This window comes from Schistocerca cancellata, chromosome 7 (genome assembly GCF_023864275.1).
Source record: "Schistocerca cancellata isolate TAMUIC-IGC-003103 chromosome 7, iqSchCanc2.1, whole genome shotgun sequence".
Classification (NCBI taxonomy): Eukaryota; Metazoa; Arthropoda; class Insecta; order Orthoptera; family Acrididae; genus Schistocerca; species Schistocerca cancellata.
In genome coordinates, this window is record NC_064632.1 from 278,395,788 (window position 1) to 278,412,089 (window position 16,302).

Sequence of the window (16,302 nt, forward strand, 5' to 3'; positions counted from 1 at the left end):
GGTAGCTGTGCTGTCTGAGGCACCTTGGCACAGTTTGCACTGCTCCCCCCCCCCCCCCCCATCCTCCCTCGGGCATGGGTGTGTGTGTTGTCCTTAGGGTAAGTTAGATTAAGTAGTGTGTAACATAGGGACTGAAGACCTCAGCAGCTTGGTCCTGTAGAAACTTATCACAAATTTCAAAACAAAATTTTGTTTCCTTTACGGTTTGCTCAATATACAGATTGAACATCATCGGGAATAGGCTACAACCCAGTCTCACTCCCTTCCCAACCACTGCTTCCTTTTCATACTCCTCGACTCTTATAACTGCCATCTGGTTTCTGTACAAACTGTAAGTAGCCTTTTGCTCCCTGCATTTTACCCCTGCCACCTTCAGAATTTGAAAGAGAGTATTCCCGTTCTCTAAGTCTACAAATGCTAGAAACATAGGTTTGCCTTTCCTTAATCTATCTCCTAAGATAAGTTGTCCCTTCTTTGTTTCGAACTGGTTTTCCATCTGAGCTCTTGATATTCATATAGGTGGTTCTTTTTTTCCGAAGGTCTCTATAATTTTCCTGTAGGCGGCATGTATCTAACTCCTAGTTATACTTGCTTCTATATCCTTAGATTTGTCTTCTAGCCGTTCCTGCTTAGCCATTTTGTACTTCCTATAGATCTAATTTTTGAGACATTTGTAGTCCTTCTCACCTGCTTCATTTACTTTACAACATGTATATTTTGTACAACTTTCTGTTAGTAAACCATGATGAGGTGTTCTTTAATGTGATAACATACTCTGGATAAGTATATTTCTGTTCTTATCCATTACCAGTACAAAATTGCTTCAATTTCTAAAGAGCATTTAGTTTTTATTTCTGTGCGTGTAAATATTTCATTTCGAATTTAATATATTTGCATCAAAGTTTCAGTTACCAGATAGTTTCATTTGCTTAAACCTTGACTCTGTATATTCTACTCCTTTACTTCCTTCTAATTACTTATCTTCTTTCTCACTGATCATATTACAGATGAACACAACTCCATAAAGGAGTTGTGTACATTGGTTACATATTTGTAACCACATTTTGGATGTTCTTATATGCTATAATTTAAAAGAAACACAACAGAGCAGACCAAACAATGGAAAATCCAGGATGTAATGTAACAGTATTATGAAAAATATAGTTACTACTCACCATATAGTGAGATGTTGAGTCGTATGTGGGCACAGCAAAAGGACTGTCACAAAATAAGATTCTGGCCAACAAGGGCTTTGTCAAACACACACAGTTTACAGTTCCTGTGAATATAACCCCTATTCTCAGACTGGAATGGATAGTTGACAAATTTTATCACACAGTGCTTATGCTGTGAACCTGGTTGGTATATGTGTCATTACTTTAAAAATATCTATTCATTTAATACCTGCCCAGAATTCTAATTTGTTCATCTTTGGGAAAAAGGATAGAAATCAAGAAATAGGAAAAATGAGAGGCTGTGAACTATTCCGAACAATAGTGACATCTTTATTTAAGCAATAGGGTATAAACTGATTTTGAATACTCTAGAGGAACAAGCTGCAACATGGTCATGAATAAAACAGTGACCCAAATATAGAATAAATTTCCTTTACTTCACATCTATGGTCACATGTTTTTTGTCATCAGACTACCGGTTTCAGTCTACAGTGACCATCATCAGATCTGTTTATCAATATATTAGGACATGTTTTTATAAAACAGATCCGATGATGGTCATTATATACCGAAACCAGTAGCCGGATGACAAAATAAACTGTGACCATAGACATGAAGTAAAGGAATTTTACTCTACAGGAAGTTTATGAGAAGTACAGATATAAATAACCATCAGGTAGGCTGTTGCAAGTGACTCCTGTTCAGCTGAGGAGATCAAACTACCCTTCTATTGAAAGAGAGTGACTGTTTTCTTTTGTGTGAAAGAACCTTCAATTCATTTAGTTAATTAGCTTTGTGTTCCATGGATCTTAAGCATTATAAATTATAATGATGTGAAATGAGTCATTTTACATTTACAGTGCAAATTAATTTGTGTGGATGGCTACATGCTGAACATTTAAAAGTTTTTTTCTGCACCACATGGCCACATGGCCATTTCTAAATTTGGTTGCTGCAGTATTTTATTATTTTTTACTTAGGCCCTGTGAGTTTCTGAAGTTAAGAGAAAAAGAACCTGTTTTTATTTGCTTGGAGTAGGCTGTTAGCTGACCAGTGAGTGTCACAGTGTCTAATGAATGTGCCAGTATTATAACACTGTATGTCTACAGCATGAACCATGAATGTAGCATAAAAAATTTGTTCCATAGTAAATTTGGAATCTGCTTGTATTTTGCTACAATTTTTTTCAGCTTATAACAGTATCAAATATCTCTCAGTAAATGATGATACTGTGTTCTTTTAGTCAGAAGTTTGATTTGAAGCAGCTTTTCATCATAATCTATTCTGTGCTCTTCATCTCTGCATGACTGCTGCAACCTACATCCACTTAATCTGCATCCTGCAATCAAACTTTGGTCTCCCTCAACAATTTTTACTCCCCTCCTCTATACTTTGCCCATTACCATATTGACAATTTCTTGATTCCTCAGTAGGTTACCAAAAAACTAATTACTTCTTTATAGTCAATTTCTGCCATAAATTTCTTTTCTCCCCAACTCATACCTTCTCATTAGATATCCCATCTAATTTCAAAACCTGTTATTCTGTTCTTGGCTGAACTGTTTATCATCCACTTACGTTCAAAGCTGCATCCCAAGAGAAAAGACTTCCTTACATTTAAATTTATAATCAGTGTCAACAACTATCTCTTTTTCAGAAACATTTTTCTTGTTGTCACCGACTGCATTTTATATCTACTTTGGCTGTTGCCAGTTATTTTGCCTCCCAAATAACGGAACTAATCTACTACGTTTAGTGAGTCATTTCCTAATATAATTCACTCAGCACTGCCTCATTAAATTCGACCTCATTGCATTACCCTTCATTTATTTTTGTTGATGTTTATCTTGTAACATCTGTTCAAGACACTATACACTCCATTTAGCTGCTCCTCCATGTCCTTAGCCATCTCTGAAGACATTGCAATGTCATTGGCTAACCTCAAAGTCTTTATTCCTTCTCCCTGAACCCGAATTCCTTCCCTAAGTTTTTCTGTGGTTTGCTGCATTGCTTGTTCAAAGTACAGAATTGAGTAACAGTGGGAATAGGCTACAACCCTACCTCACTCCCTTCTCAATTACTGCTTCCTCCTCATGGCCATCAACTCTTATAGCTGTAGTCTGGTTTCTGTTCACATTGCAAATAACTTTCTGATTCCTATGTTTTACGACTGCTACCTCCAGAATTTCAAAGAGTGTATTCCAATCAACGTTGTCAAAAGCCTTCTCTAAGTCAACAAATTCTGAAATGATAATTAAATGGACACCCTAGCTGCAAACAGGCGTTGATGTACTTCATTGGGGACATGTTGAAAATGTGTGCCCCGACCGGGACTCGAACCTGGGATCTCCTGCTTACATGGCAGACGCTCTATCCATCTGAGATACCGCGGGCACAGACCGTAGTGCGTCTACAGGGACTTATTCCTTGCACGCTCCCCGTGAGATCCACATTCCCAACATGTCCACACCACTACATTCGTAGTGCGCCTAATAGATGTTTGCCCATCATACTCATTACTCGTGGCAGATTAATCTACCAAGTCCTGTACGAGTTCGGGCATAGCGTGTGCATTCGCACAAGAAGGTCAATGGCCGGGAAGCCATATATAGTTAAAAAATATGGCTTCCCGGCCATTGACCTTCTTGTGCGAACGCACACGCTATGCCCGAACTCGTACGGGACTTGGTAGATTAATCTGCCACGAGTAATGAGTATGATGGGCAAACATCTATTAGGCACACTACGAATGTAGTGGTGTGGACATGTTGGGAATGTGGATCTTACGGGGAGCGTGCAAGGGATAAGTCCCTGCAGACGCACTACGGTCTGTGCCCGCGGTGGCTCAGATGGATAGAGTGTCTGCCATGTAAGCAGGAGATCCCGGGTTCGAGTCCCGGTCAGGGCACACATTTTCAACATGTCCCCAATGAAGTACATCAACGCCTGTTTGCAGCTAGGGTGTCCATTTAATTATCATTTCATTTCTAGCAAAGCTGCATGGTCATCCACGGTAACTGTTCTTTCGGGAACAGATACTACCGTCATATACAGTCAACAAATTCTATAAATGTAGGTTCGTCTTTCTTCAGTCTATCTTCTAAGGTAACTCATGGGGTCAGCATTACCTCGCATGTTTCTGCATTTGTCTGGAACCCAAACTGATCTTCCCCAAGATTGTCTTCTATCAGTTTCTCAAAGCTTACATTCTTCTTTAAGTCTGTGAGTATTTCACCTGCCAGGATTTCAAATTGATTCTGTATTTCTAGATTTCCAGAAACTATTGACACCATACCTCAGAAGTGGCTTGTAATCAAATTGTGTGCTTATGGAATATCTCAGTTATGCAACTAGATTCGTGATTTGCTGTTTGCAGATGATGCTGCATTTAGCTCAGACAAATTTAGCAGTTTTTGTTTACAGTGTCGTAGTTACAGAAGTTTAATTTTAGTAAGTTTACGACCTTAGCAATATTAACATGTCTGTATGTAGGAGATGATACATGCTACAGAGCAACAACCCTGTACAACATGGCTAAGTTTCTTTAGTGTATTATGCAAATAACAGTAAATTTGTGCAATTACCAGTTTTTTTATAACTTCAGTATTCACAAAACTATGAGTCGAATATAATCTAACTGGCAAGTTATTACACTTTACCTTGATTGTGTAGTGGGTGTGGACTAACCTAAGCTCTATTTCTATACCAGAGACGGAAAGTTGCTACTCACCATATAGCGGAGATGCTGAGTCGCGATAGGCACAACAAAAAGATTCACACAATTGTAGCTTTTGGCCAGTAAGGCCTCCGTCAGCAGTACACACGCGCGCGCAAACACAACTTACACACATGTCTGCAGTTTCAGAGAACTGAAACTACACTGCAAGCAGCAGCACCAGTGCATGATGGGAGTGGGGACTGGGTGGGGGTAAGGAGGAGGCTGGGGCGGGGAGGGGGAGAGATAGTATGGTGTTAGTGGCGGACAGTGAGATGTTGCAGTTTAGACGGAGGGCAGGAGAGAAGGTGCGGAAGGGGTAAGTAATGGAAAGGAGAGAAATAAAAACAGATTAAAAGACTGGGTGTGGCGGTGAAATGACGGCTGTGTAGTGCTGGAATGGGAACAGGGAGGAGGTTGGATGGGTGACGACAGCGACTAACGAAGGTTGAGGTCAGGAGAGTTACAGGAACGTAGGATGTATTGCAGGGAAAGTTCCCACCTGCGCCGCAATTCTGAAAAGCTGCTGTTGGTGGGAAGGATCCATATGTCACAGGCTGTGAAGCACTCATTGAGATGATGGATATCATGTTTGGCAGCGTGTTCAGCAACAGGGTGGTCCACTTGTTTTTTGGCCATAGTTTGTCGGTGGCCGTTCATGCGGACAGACAGCTTGTTGGTTGGCATGCCTACATAGAATGCAGCACAGTGGTTGCAGCTGAGCTTGTAAATCACATGACTGGTTTCACAGGTTGCCCTGCATTTGATGGGATAGGTGATGTTAATGACCGGACTGGAGTAGGTGGTGGTAGGAGGTTGTATGGGACAGGTCTTGCATCTAGGTCTATTACAGGGGTATGAGCCATGAGGTAAGGAATTGGGTGCAGGGGTTGTGTAAGGATGGATGAGTATATTGTGTAGGTTCGGTGGACGGCAGAATACCATGGTAGGAGGGCTGGGAAGGATAGTGGGCTGGACATTTCTCATTTCAGGGCACGATGAGAGGTAATCGAAACCCTGGTGGAGAATGTAATTCAGTTGCTCGTCCTGGATGGTACTGAGTTGCGAGGGGAATGTTCCTCTGTGGCCGGACTGTGGGACTTTGGGAGGTGGTGGGAGACTGGAAAGGTAAGGCATGGGAGATTTGTTTTTGTACAAGGATGGGAGGATAATTATGGTCAGTGAATGCTTCAGTGAGACCCTCGGTATATTTTGAGAGGGACTGCTCGTCACTGCAGATGCGATGGCCACGGGTGGCTAGCAAATGGGGGAGAAGTTGGTGAGGTTCTGCAGGCATGTGAATAAGGTGTCCTCATCTTCAATCCAGATAGCAAAGATGTCATCAATGAATCTGAACCAGGTGAGGGGTTTAGGATTCTGGGCTTTTAGGAAGGATTCCTCTAGAGGGCCCATGAACAGGTTAGCATAGGATAGTGCCATGCGGGTGCCCATAGCCGTACCGCAGATTTGTTTGTAGGTAATGCCTTCAAAGGAGAATTAATTGTTGGTGACAATATAGTTGGTCGTGGAGACTAGGAAGGAGATTGTTGGTTTGGAATCAATGGGGCATCTGGAAAGGTAATGTTCAATAGCAGTAAGGCCATGGGCATTAGGAATGTTAGTGTACAGGGAGGTGGCATCAATAGAGATGAGAAGGGCACCATATGGTAAAGGGACAGGAACTGTGGAGAGTTGGTTGAGGAAATGGTTGGTATCTTTTATACAGGAGGATAGGTTCTGGCTAATAGGTTGAATGTGTTGGTCTACGAAAGCAGAGATTCTCTCAGTGGGCGCACAGTAACTGGCCAGAATGGGGCATCCTGGGTGGTTGGGTTTATGGGCTTTAGGAAGCATGTAGAAAGTGGGGGTGTGGGCAGTGATAGGGGAAATAGAGAGATGGACTCTGGGGAGAGGTTCTGGGATGGGCCTAAGGATTTGAGTAGTGACTGGAGATCCTGCTGGATTACTGGAATGGGATCACTGTGGCATGGTTTGTAGGTGGAAGTATCTGACAGCTGACGGAGACCTTCTGCCACGTAATCCTTGTGGTTCAAAACAACGGTGGTGGAGCCTTTGTCTGCAGGTAAGATTATAAGGTCAGGATCATTTTTAGATGGTGGACTGTGGTTCTTTCTGTGGATGTAAGGTTAGTTTGCATGTTGAGGGATTTTGGGGAATGATGGTGAGGCAAGGTTCGAGGTTAAGAAATTCTGGAAAGTTAACAGGTGGTGGTTTGGAGGCAGTGGCAGTGGGGGTGGGTCACGGTTGGATGGACGAGTGAACTGAGTTAGGCAAGGTTCAAGATTGGTCTTTGGTTGAATCTGATTGGTCGGGTTGGTGGCAAAAAAGTTTTTCCACTATAGGGACTGGGAGAAGGTCCTTAACTAGTCCTGCATGGTTGAATTTGGGAGTGGGGCAAAAGGTGAGGCCTTGAGAAAGGACTGATATTTCTGAGGGACTAAGGCTTCTGGAGGAAAGGTTCATAGCTGTGTTGCGGGTCTGTTTAGGTTCTGGGTTCTGTGTGGTGGTGGGAGGGAGTTTTGGAGGGTGGGGCTTTTGTTGTGCCTATCACGATTCAGCATCTCTGCTATATGGTGAGTAGCAACTTTCCTTCTCTGGTATTGTTACATTCCATCCTGGATTTTCCATTGTTTGATTTTAACCTCTATTTCTGTGACAATAAACATTTGGTGTGTTATAAAATATTCAGTAATAGACACTTGAGATCAAGTTACATGCTTTTACAAGTAATGTGAAGATAACATTTCAGAAATGATTTTAATTTTCTCTGAAAAAAATGTTGTCTTTCAAGAATAATTTTTAATTTTCTCCCGTAAGAAAAATTTCATTACACAAAGTGTTTAAGCTTAAAAACTAAATTTTATTAGGTAGTACAACTATCATTATTAATTCTCATTTTAAGAGTATTTTATCAGTAACCTATTAGGTGTTATTTTCCCTGAACAAATACCTATTGTAATGGACAAGTGTGCAACCTGGCAATGAATCGTCAGCAACAGCAAACAGTGTGACAATTCTTCTTCTCCCTCATCCTCAGAGTTCATCCTGAAGTGTATTTTATGGGAGTCTCCCATTTTGGCACTCTGTCTCCACTTGGCCTGATCCTGTGCCAGGTCAGGGTGGGGGCCTGCTGTCCTGAGGTCCATTTGGAGGGTGTGTAACCAGTGTTACCTCAGTCTTCCTGCATTTTTATATGGATTATTGGTCTGCCTTAAGTGTGTGTCAATATCTTCTTGGACGACTTTCCCTCATCTTCTCAACTATAGGTGCCATTCCACACAACCTTTGAAATTCGTCATTTGTCACATGATCGTGAACTGTCAAACCAGATGCCCACAGAACCATTTTTGTTTTCATTATTTCAAGCCATAGCTGTCCATTTGTTTTGGGTCAATATTCTATGCTGTACAAGGCAACTGTGCAGACTGCAGAGTGGTATATTTTTTACTTAAGTCAGACAGGGATCTTCTTATCACAGAGTACACCAGTCATTGCCTGCCAATTAAGCCACATATTGATAAAGGAGTTTGTTATTTTGGAAACAAGTAAGCCCTTGGTAACAATTTTTGAGCAAAGAAACTTGACAATATTTGACTTTGGCAGATCTATATTGCTGATCTCAATGGTGTCTGTGTTATCTGCATTTATTGACAGATATTCAGTCTCCTTTATATTGAGATGTAATCCTTATTGTTCACAGTGGTTTTTCCACACTTAGACTTTTCGTTGAAAGACATTCTTGTCTACTGCAGCCAGCAGGTCATCAGTATACAGGCAAGGGCCAATACACTTATTTTTTACCATATTATAAAAAGGATAGTTGCTACTCACCATATGGTGGAAATGCTGAGTCTCAGATAAGCACAACAGAAAGACTGTCAGAAAATGAGCTTTCAGCCAACAAGGCCTTCGTTGAAGGTAGAACATATACACACATACTCACTCAAACACAACTCACACAGACATGACCACAGTCTCTGGCTGCTGAGGCCACACTGCAAGCAGCTGTGCATGATGGGAGATGCAACTGAGTGGTGGGGATAATGAAGAGGCTGGAAAGGGAGAGGGGGGTGGGGGAGAGGGAGAAATATAGCAGGGTGGGATGGGGGACAGTAAAGTGCTGTCTGTGGGAGCGTACAGGGAAGAGATGAAGAGGAGCTAGATGCAGTCGGGAGGGTGGACGGAGGGGGGGGGGGGGGGAGGTAATGGAAAAGAAGGAAGGTAAAAAGACTGTGGATGTGTAGGTGGAATAGAGAACTGCATAGTGCTGGAATAGGAACATGGTAGGGGCTAGAGGGTAGGAGAAAGACTAATGAAGGTTGAAGCCAGGAGGGTTATGGGAACTTAGGATATATTGTAGGGAGATGTCCCACCTATGCAATTCAGAAAAGCTGGTTTGGTGGGAAGGATCCAGATGGCACATGCTGTGAAGCAGTCACTGAAATGAAGACCATTGTGTTGAGTGGAGTGCTCAGCAATGACGTGGTCCAGCTGTTTCTTGGCCACAGTTTGTCGGTGGCCATTCATAAGGACAGACAGCTTGTTAGTTGTCACGCCCATGTAGAACGCAGCAGTGGTTGCAGCTTAGCTTGTAGATCACATTACTGGTTTGACTGGTAGCTGTGCCTTTGATGGTATAGGTGATGCTTGTGACCGGACTGGAGTAGGTCGTGGTGGGAGGATGCATGGGACAGGTCTTACATCTATTACAGGGAACCATGAGGCAAGGGGTTGGGCACAGAAGTTGTGTAGGGATGGATGAGGATACTGTGAAGGTTCGGCGGGTGGCAGAATACCACTGTGGGGAGGGGTGGGAAGGATAGAGAGTAGGACTTTCCTCATTTCAGGGAGGAAATAGAAACCCTGTGGAGAATATGATTCAGTTGCTCCAGCACTGGGTGGTACTGAGTCACAAGGAGAAAGCTCCACTGTGGCCAGACAGTGGGACTTTGGGAGATGGTGGGTGACTGGAGAGGTAAGGAATGGGAGATCTGTTTTGGGAGGGTAAAATTACAGTCTGTGAAGGCCTCAGTGAGACCCTCAGTGTATTGAGAGAGGGACTGCTTGTCACTACAGATGCGACTGCCACAGGTGGCTACGCTGTATGGGAGGGGCTTCTTGGTGTGAAATGGGTGGCAGCTGTTGAAGTGAAGGTATTGCTGGTGGTTGGTAGGTTTGATATGGACAGAAGTACTGGCGTAGCCATCTTTAAGTGGAGATCAACATCGAGGAAGGTGGCTTGTTGGGGTGAGTAGGACCAGGTGAAGCAAATGGTAGAGAAGATATTGAGGTTCTGGAGGAATGTGTATAGGGTGTCCTCACCCTCAGTCCAGATCATGAAGTCATCAGCGAATCTGAACCAAGTGAGGGGTTTGGGATTCTGGGTGTTTAAGAAGGATTCGTCTAGATCGCCCATGAGTAGGTGGACATAGGATGGTGCCATTGAGTGCCCATAGGTGTATCCTAGATTTATTTGCAGGTAATGCCTTCAAAGGAGAAGTAATTGTGGGTGAGGATATAGTTGGTCATGGTGATTACGGAGGAGGTTGTAGGTTTGAAATACGCCAGGCATTGGGAAAGGTGGTGTTCAATAGCGGTAAGACCATGGGGCATTAGGGATGTTAGTGTAAAGGGAGGTCACATCAATAGTGATGAGCAGGGTACTGTATGGTAGAGGAACAGGAACTGTGGAGAGTCAGTGGAGGAAATGGTTGGTATCTTTTATATAGGAGGGTAGGTTGTGGGTAATAGACTGAAGGTGTCGGTGTAGGAGAGCAGAGATTCTCTCATTGGGGCACAGTAACCAGCCACACTGGGGAGGCCGTCATGGGTGGTTGGGTTTATGGACTTTAAGTAGCGTGTAGGAGGTATGAGTGTGGGGAGTAGTAGGCGTGAGGGGAGAGAGAGAGACTGGGGAGATCTTCTGGGATAGGCCTGAGGAGGAGAGACTGGAGACCCTGCTGGTTTTCTGGAATGGGGTCTCTATCGTACCGTTTGTAGGTGGATGCTTGCCTCCCATGCAAGCGGGCCTGGGTTTGATTCCAGGCCGAGTTGGAGATTTTCTCCACTCGGGGACTGGGTGTTGTTCTCATCTTCATTTCATCCCCATCACTGGCACACAAGTTGCCCAATGTGGCGTCAACTGAAATAAGACTTGCACTTGGCAGCCAAACTTCCCCGGATGGGTTCTCCTTCCCAATGATGCCATATGCTCATTTCATTTTTTTAGGTGGCTGAATCTGACAGCTGACGGAGTCCTTCTGCCAGGCAATTTTTGTGGTTCAAAACAACTATGGTGGATTTATTTTTTAACATCTCTGGTGACTGTGTTCATTATTATGATAAAGAGGAGAGAAAGAGCAGACTGATGGATACCCACAGAAACAGGAAACTCACCTGATACCAGCAGCAGACAGCATTCAACATTTAGGATCATACAGATAGCATTGCTAGCCTCTCTGCCTTTCACAAAACCACAAATCAGTGTGACAAATGTCAAGGTTATTTTCAAGTGTGATGTTGTAATGCAAACTACATGAGGAACGATGCAGTCATTTCTGGAGAGCAGTGATTCTCGCAAATGCTACACAATACTGGAAGAAGAGCAGTTTATCTTGGAACTTTGACTTTATTTGGCTATGGTACAAGAAGTGTTGGCAGTTATGTGACCTGCAGTTTGTAATTGTAACTGGGTTATAGTCAAGTCTTTGAAAACATAGGATATGCTGCAAGTCTGACAGTTCCTGTCTAGCTGTCTACAGTAACTTTAGTGCTTTGGAGACTAAGGCCGAAACCATTCAGACAACACAAGAAGTTTGAATGATTCTGACAGTACAGGGCATAAGATGGAAGCAAAGCATACGGAAAACTGTTTTTAAGATGAAGGACATCTTATTGTTGGGTAATAGTAACAGGAATGTCAAAGCTCTTTGGGAAGTGATTACAACATAATTACTATTTTTGAATCAAGTGCAGGGTTCAGCAATGTCATCTATGGCTTAGCCTCTTTGGAGATGACTTGGAAAATGAGGTCTTGTGATAATAGTAGGCAGTGCAGGTAACAGTGATGAATGTGACCTTAATTATACAGTTGAGAATGACATCATAAACATTGCTGACAATGCTCCTTCCTTTGTTATGCAAATCATGTCGCTTTGTGAACTGTGTGATGACATCTGGATGAAGTGTTCTGCAGAAAATGTTGATGCACGGCGTGGAAAATCACTTAGGGGAGAGGGACATTCACACACAGGCACGACTAATGCATCGCACCTCACTCTGTTGCATAACACACTCCGTGGTTCACATCTGAATGCTTCTGGTAATAGGATACCTCCATGGCCAATTTCCACAAGTCTCCTGTCTGTCCACATCAGTATAAATTCTATTACAGCAATTTCTGATGTTCACTAGGCTTTCTTTTTGCCTGAAAGAAGAGCTGCAGGATAAATATAGTTACATCTGGAACAGTTACAAGTGAAACAAAATATTGCAGCTTGGACAAAGTCATAGGCATTAAAGAAAACATAAGGCTCATTACCAAAAGAAAAAAGAAATGAATTTCTCATAATAATAAGCAAAGATGAAAAGACAGATGGCATGAGCAAACTTGCTGCATTTATCAGAGCATCCCATGGAAATTACTGAAACTGGATAGATTCATCTTGCAAAAGCAAAAGAAATGGGTGTTTCATGCATTTCAGCACTGCTTATGGGTGCAATCTCCAATCACCCTCGCAGTCACTGTTCAGTGTTAGAAAGATAGAATAATATTACTGCTTCATAGCTCAATTAAAAAATACCTGAGCAGTGAGCAGCAAATATCTGCTCTTGAAAGGAGAACGTGGATCTTCGACACAAAATTAAATGTATTGATAAATAAGTTTGTCTTGAAAGCTAGTGATGGATGGCTAGGACCCACTATGGTTGAGTGACAGTACTAACAAGTAAGTAAACTATTTGAATTTTCAGCATTACCACCGAGTGAATGAAAGAAAAAAGATTGGAATTTAATTTCAGCAGGAAGCCAGTTAATAATGATTGTCAATGTTGTGCTTTCAGGTATTCTGTGAAGTTCTAGTTTCCGTTATATGCACAATGTTTTGATGACTGACCTAGCCACCTTCTTTAGGTGATGTGAGTGTTGTTCTGTGCACTCACTGCCTGGGCTCCAACCATTGCTATTTATAGCTGAGTTCAGTTCCCAGCACTCAATGGTCTCTTCTTTTTCAAGCTTGCACTGATATACTGCAAATGCTAATTCATTCAGCTTTTTCCAGCTCCGGTGGATGTGATGGCTGCCAAGAACCTAATAAATTGATTACTGGCCTCCAAACCTTGTTTAAATTTAAACCTCTCTCCCCGTTTATTAGGTTTCCTGATATCCGTATTTTGATAGACTCTTTAATTACGCTGTCCCAGAATCTTGGTATTTGCGCTATGATACTAGTCTCATCATATTTCATTTTTATGATTATATTCAAGGCAATGATCAGTGAGAGCTGATTTGCTTGGTTATTTTAATCAGGTGAGTCACTGATGTTCCTTGCATTCTTCTTGACTGTTCTGACACTTTGCCACATTCACATGGAATGTTTCAATTTGAACAAGGCTTGGGGTCTGGCACTCAATTTACTAAGATCTCACCAACCATCACACCCACTAGAACTGGAATATGTTGAGAAAATTTGTGTTTCACAGAATATCAGTGCAGGTACTGAAAAACAAAAGAGGACTAAAGACTGTAGTGGGTGTTGGGAATCAAACTAAGCTATAAATAACAGTGTAAGACTTACAAGACTTCAAAGTCTGCCAGTACCTGAAGAAGATGGCCGGGTTGGTCATCAAAATATTTACATATGGAAACAAAACCTTGGCAGAACACCGAGAAGCTCATCATCAATCAATCACGCCAAGAAAACCTGAGAGATCAAATGGTTCTCTAAGTCAGAAATCTTTTTAATTAAATTCTATCATTGTGTAATGTACAATTAAACATGCAATTGTATAAAATAATAATGTAATAATTGTTATGCATAATCAGCCTGTACTTTGACATGTCTCTAACAGTACTTAACATTTTCCTAGATGCTGGATACAAAACTACAACATATTTTTCCAATCATTACTAAGAACACTGTACATTGATTAAAATAACTTTGTGACTGATAATGCATGTAGCCGAGTGCTTGGGGTTGGGTGTCTGCCAAACATAGCTGTTTCATGGGCTCTAAAGCTTGTTGTGTTGCCTGTTCCGTAGTGACAAGTGGCAGCACCTTGCTAAACAACATGGGCTCCTAGGGACAGGAAGGAATCAGGCAAAGCAGATTGCAAAGGGTTACTTTTTCTTTCACGTGCAATTGTCTATAGCATGAGCATGTGGCATGTTGTTTACATGCTGTAAACTCCGTTCCTCATTAGAGACATCCGTCACTCACAGAGTTATATTAATTGAAATATAACATACCTTTCTATTTTATGTTAAAAATTGTTTTGTACTCCTGTACCTCTGTATTTGTAACAATGTGATCTAACATCTTTATGTCTATTTTCATACACAGGGTGCAGTAAAAACAACTTCCTGATTTGAGAGGAGCACAGCTACAAATAGAGAGCATGTGCAGTGTTTGGAGTATGTCATCAAACAGTATAACGTGCGCCATTTTGAGTATACACAATGGTGTGGTGGGGACATGGTGAGCATTTATTGTTGAGGAGTTTGTAAAAGAATAGCAGGTTGCAGTAGCAACACAGTGTGCATTTCACATCCGCTTTGCACATCGTCAGTGGGAGAGTTTCCTTATAAGAAATAGGTTTGCTGTTGGGTAGCAAACTTAAGACAAACACGTTATGCATTGAAACAGAAATCTCCTGGCCATCCTTGGGCCACAAGAGGAAACTGTGGTAGTTGTCAGGACTGGCTCAGAAATCATCGTGGTGTTCTGCATGGAAACATGCCTGCATTACGGTTGGTAATGGAAGGTTGAGGAAACTTCTCCACCAAGATCTGTGCGCACACTCCTACAAAAGAGTGATTACACACACACTGAAGGCAAGTGGTTAAAAAAAAATGTACAAAGTTGTGTCAAGTTCTTCTGATCTTTCAGATCAGAGACTTCCTGTATTTTTCTTATGAGGCACATTTTCACCTCTGTGGGACAGTAAATAAGCAGAACTCCTAATACCGGTCCGAGATTATCACTAACATCTTCATAAGTGAGCACTGCATGAACCCAAATTGACAGCATAGTGTTTCGTCTTTAACCTTGGTGTGATGGGTCTGTATGATTGTTATTGTCCAATGTTACAGAATCTTTTCCAGTTTCAATAGGGCAAAATTTTCAATGTTCATGGTGCAGCAGCCTGTACATCTTGTTTCTCCCATTATCCTCTGGGAGAAACATTTCCTAGCCATAACATCTAGTGCTGTGTTCACCAGATCGAAATCTCTCTAGCTTTCTCTGAATGTTTACCTTAAAGCAAAGGTGTACACATGAGATCCCCTAAGGAAGCTCTAAATGGGTCAATATGACAGGAAGTTCAAAGGCTTTCAAGGTTTTGAATAACTACCAAGAGGAGTTACAGCAGTGTATCAATATTCACGGCTACCACTTGAGTGATGTTTTGTTGAAAACATGTTGGATTCTTTGCTCATCAAGGAGAATCAGTTATATGAACGGGTGGTGTCTGTTCTTTTGGACATGTCTGAAAGAAAAGGCACCACACATTCATATCACATACTATGTGTTTCATCTATTGTTCCTCTGTCTCTTTGTTTACTCTTTGTTGTATGATTTTCCTGTGTAACATGCTTGCTGTAAAAGGTGTTTTTATATGGAAAATAAATATATTTTTTCTGAATCAGTGTGGAGTTCAGTTAGGAATATCTCTCACATCACATTGTACCATAAAATCCTACAGTGGTGATCCCACAGACAGTGAACACTGCCTGAGCTGAGTGGAGAACCTCAACTCTGACTTCACAATAAAGCAAGATGATCCACGGCAGTCTCCTGCAACTACACAGCATCCAGAGGCAAGTTATTCTCTTCTACCAACAACTGAAAATTTATAACACTACAGGGTAGGAACCTCAGCTACATAAAGTTGCTGCTGTTCTGGGTGAAGGGGCCAGATTTGTGGTTTACACAAGTCCAGAATGTTTTTGAGTACCATAGCATGCAGATAGTTCTGGTTTCATACTCAATGTTATTTCAAATTAAAAAACTCTCTAATCAAACATTTTTGTCTCATGCCAGAGATACATCTCCAGAAACTGATCTATGATGAGGAATTGGGAGACAAATCGCTGAAATAGCCTATACTAGAACTCAAAACTTTGGCAGAAAGTGAGTTATCACCAGAAAATTCCATACGCTTGCCTTGGATAAA

The 16,302-nt window shown here is 41.9% G+C and overlaps 1 non-coding gene across 1 annotated transcript; it reads left to right on the forward strand.

The window, feature by feature from the left end:
• Positions 1-4,008: 4,008 nt before the first annotated feature.
• On the forward strand, positions 4,009-4,083 carry Trnat-ugu (transfer RNA threonine (anticodon UGU)). The gene has a single exon. It is a non-coding gene; the product is annotated as a tRNA-Thr (tRNA).
• The last annotated feature ends 12,219 nt before the right edge of the window (positions 4,084-16,302 follow it).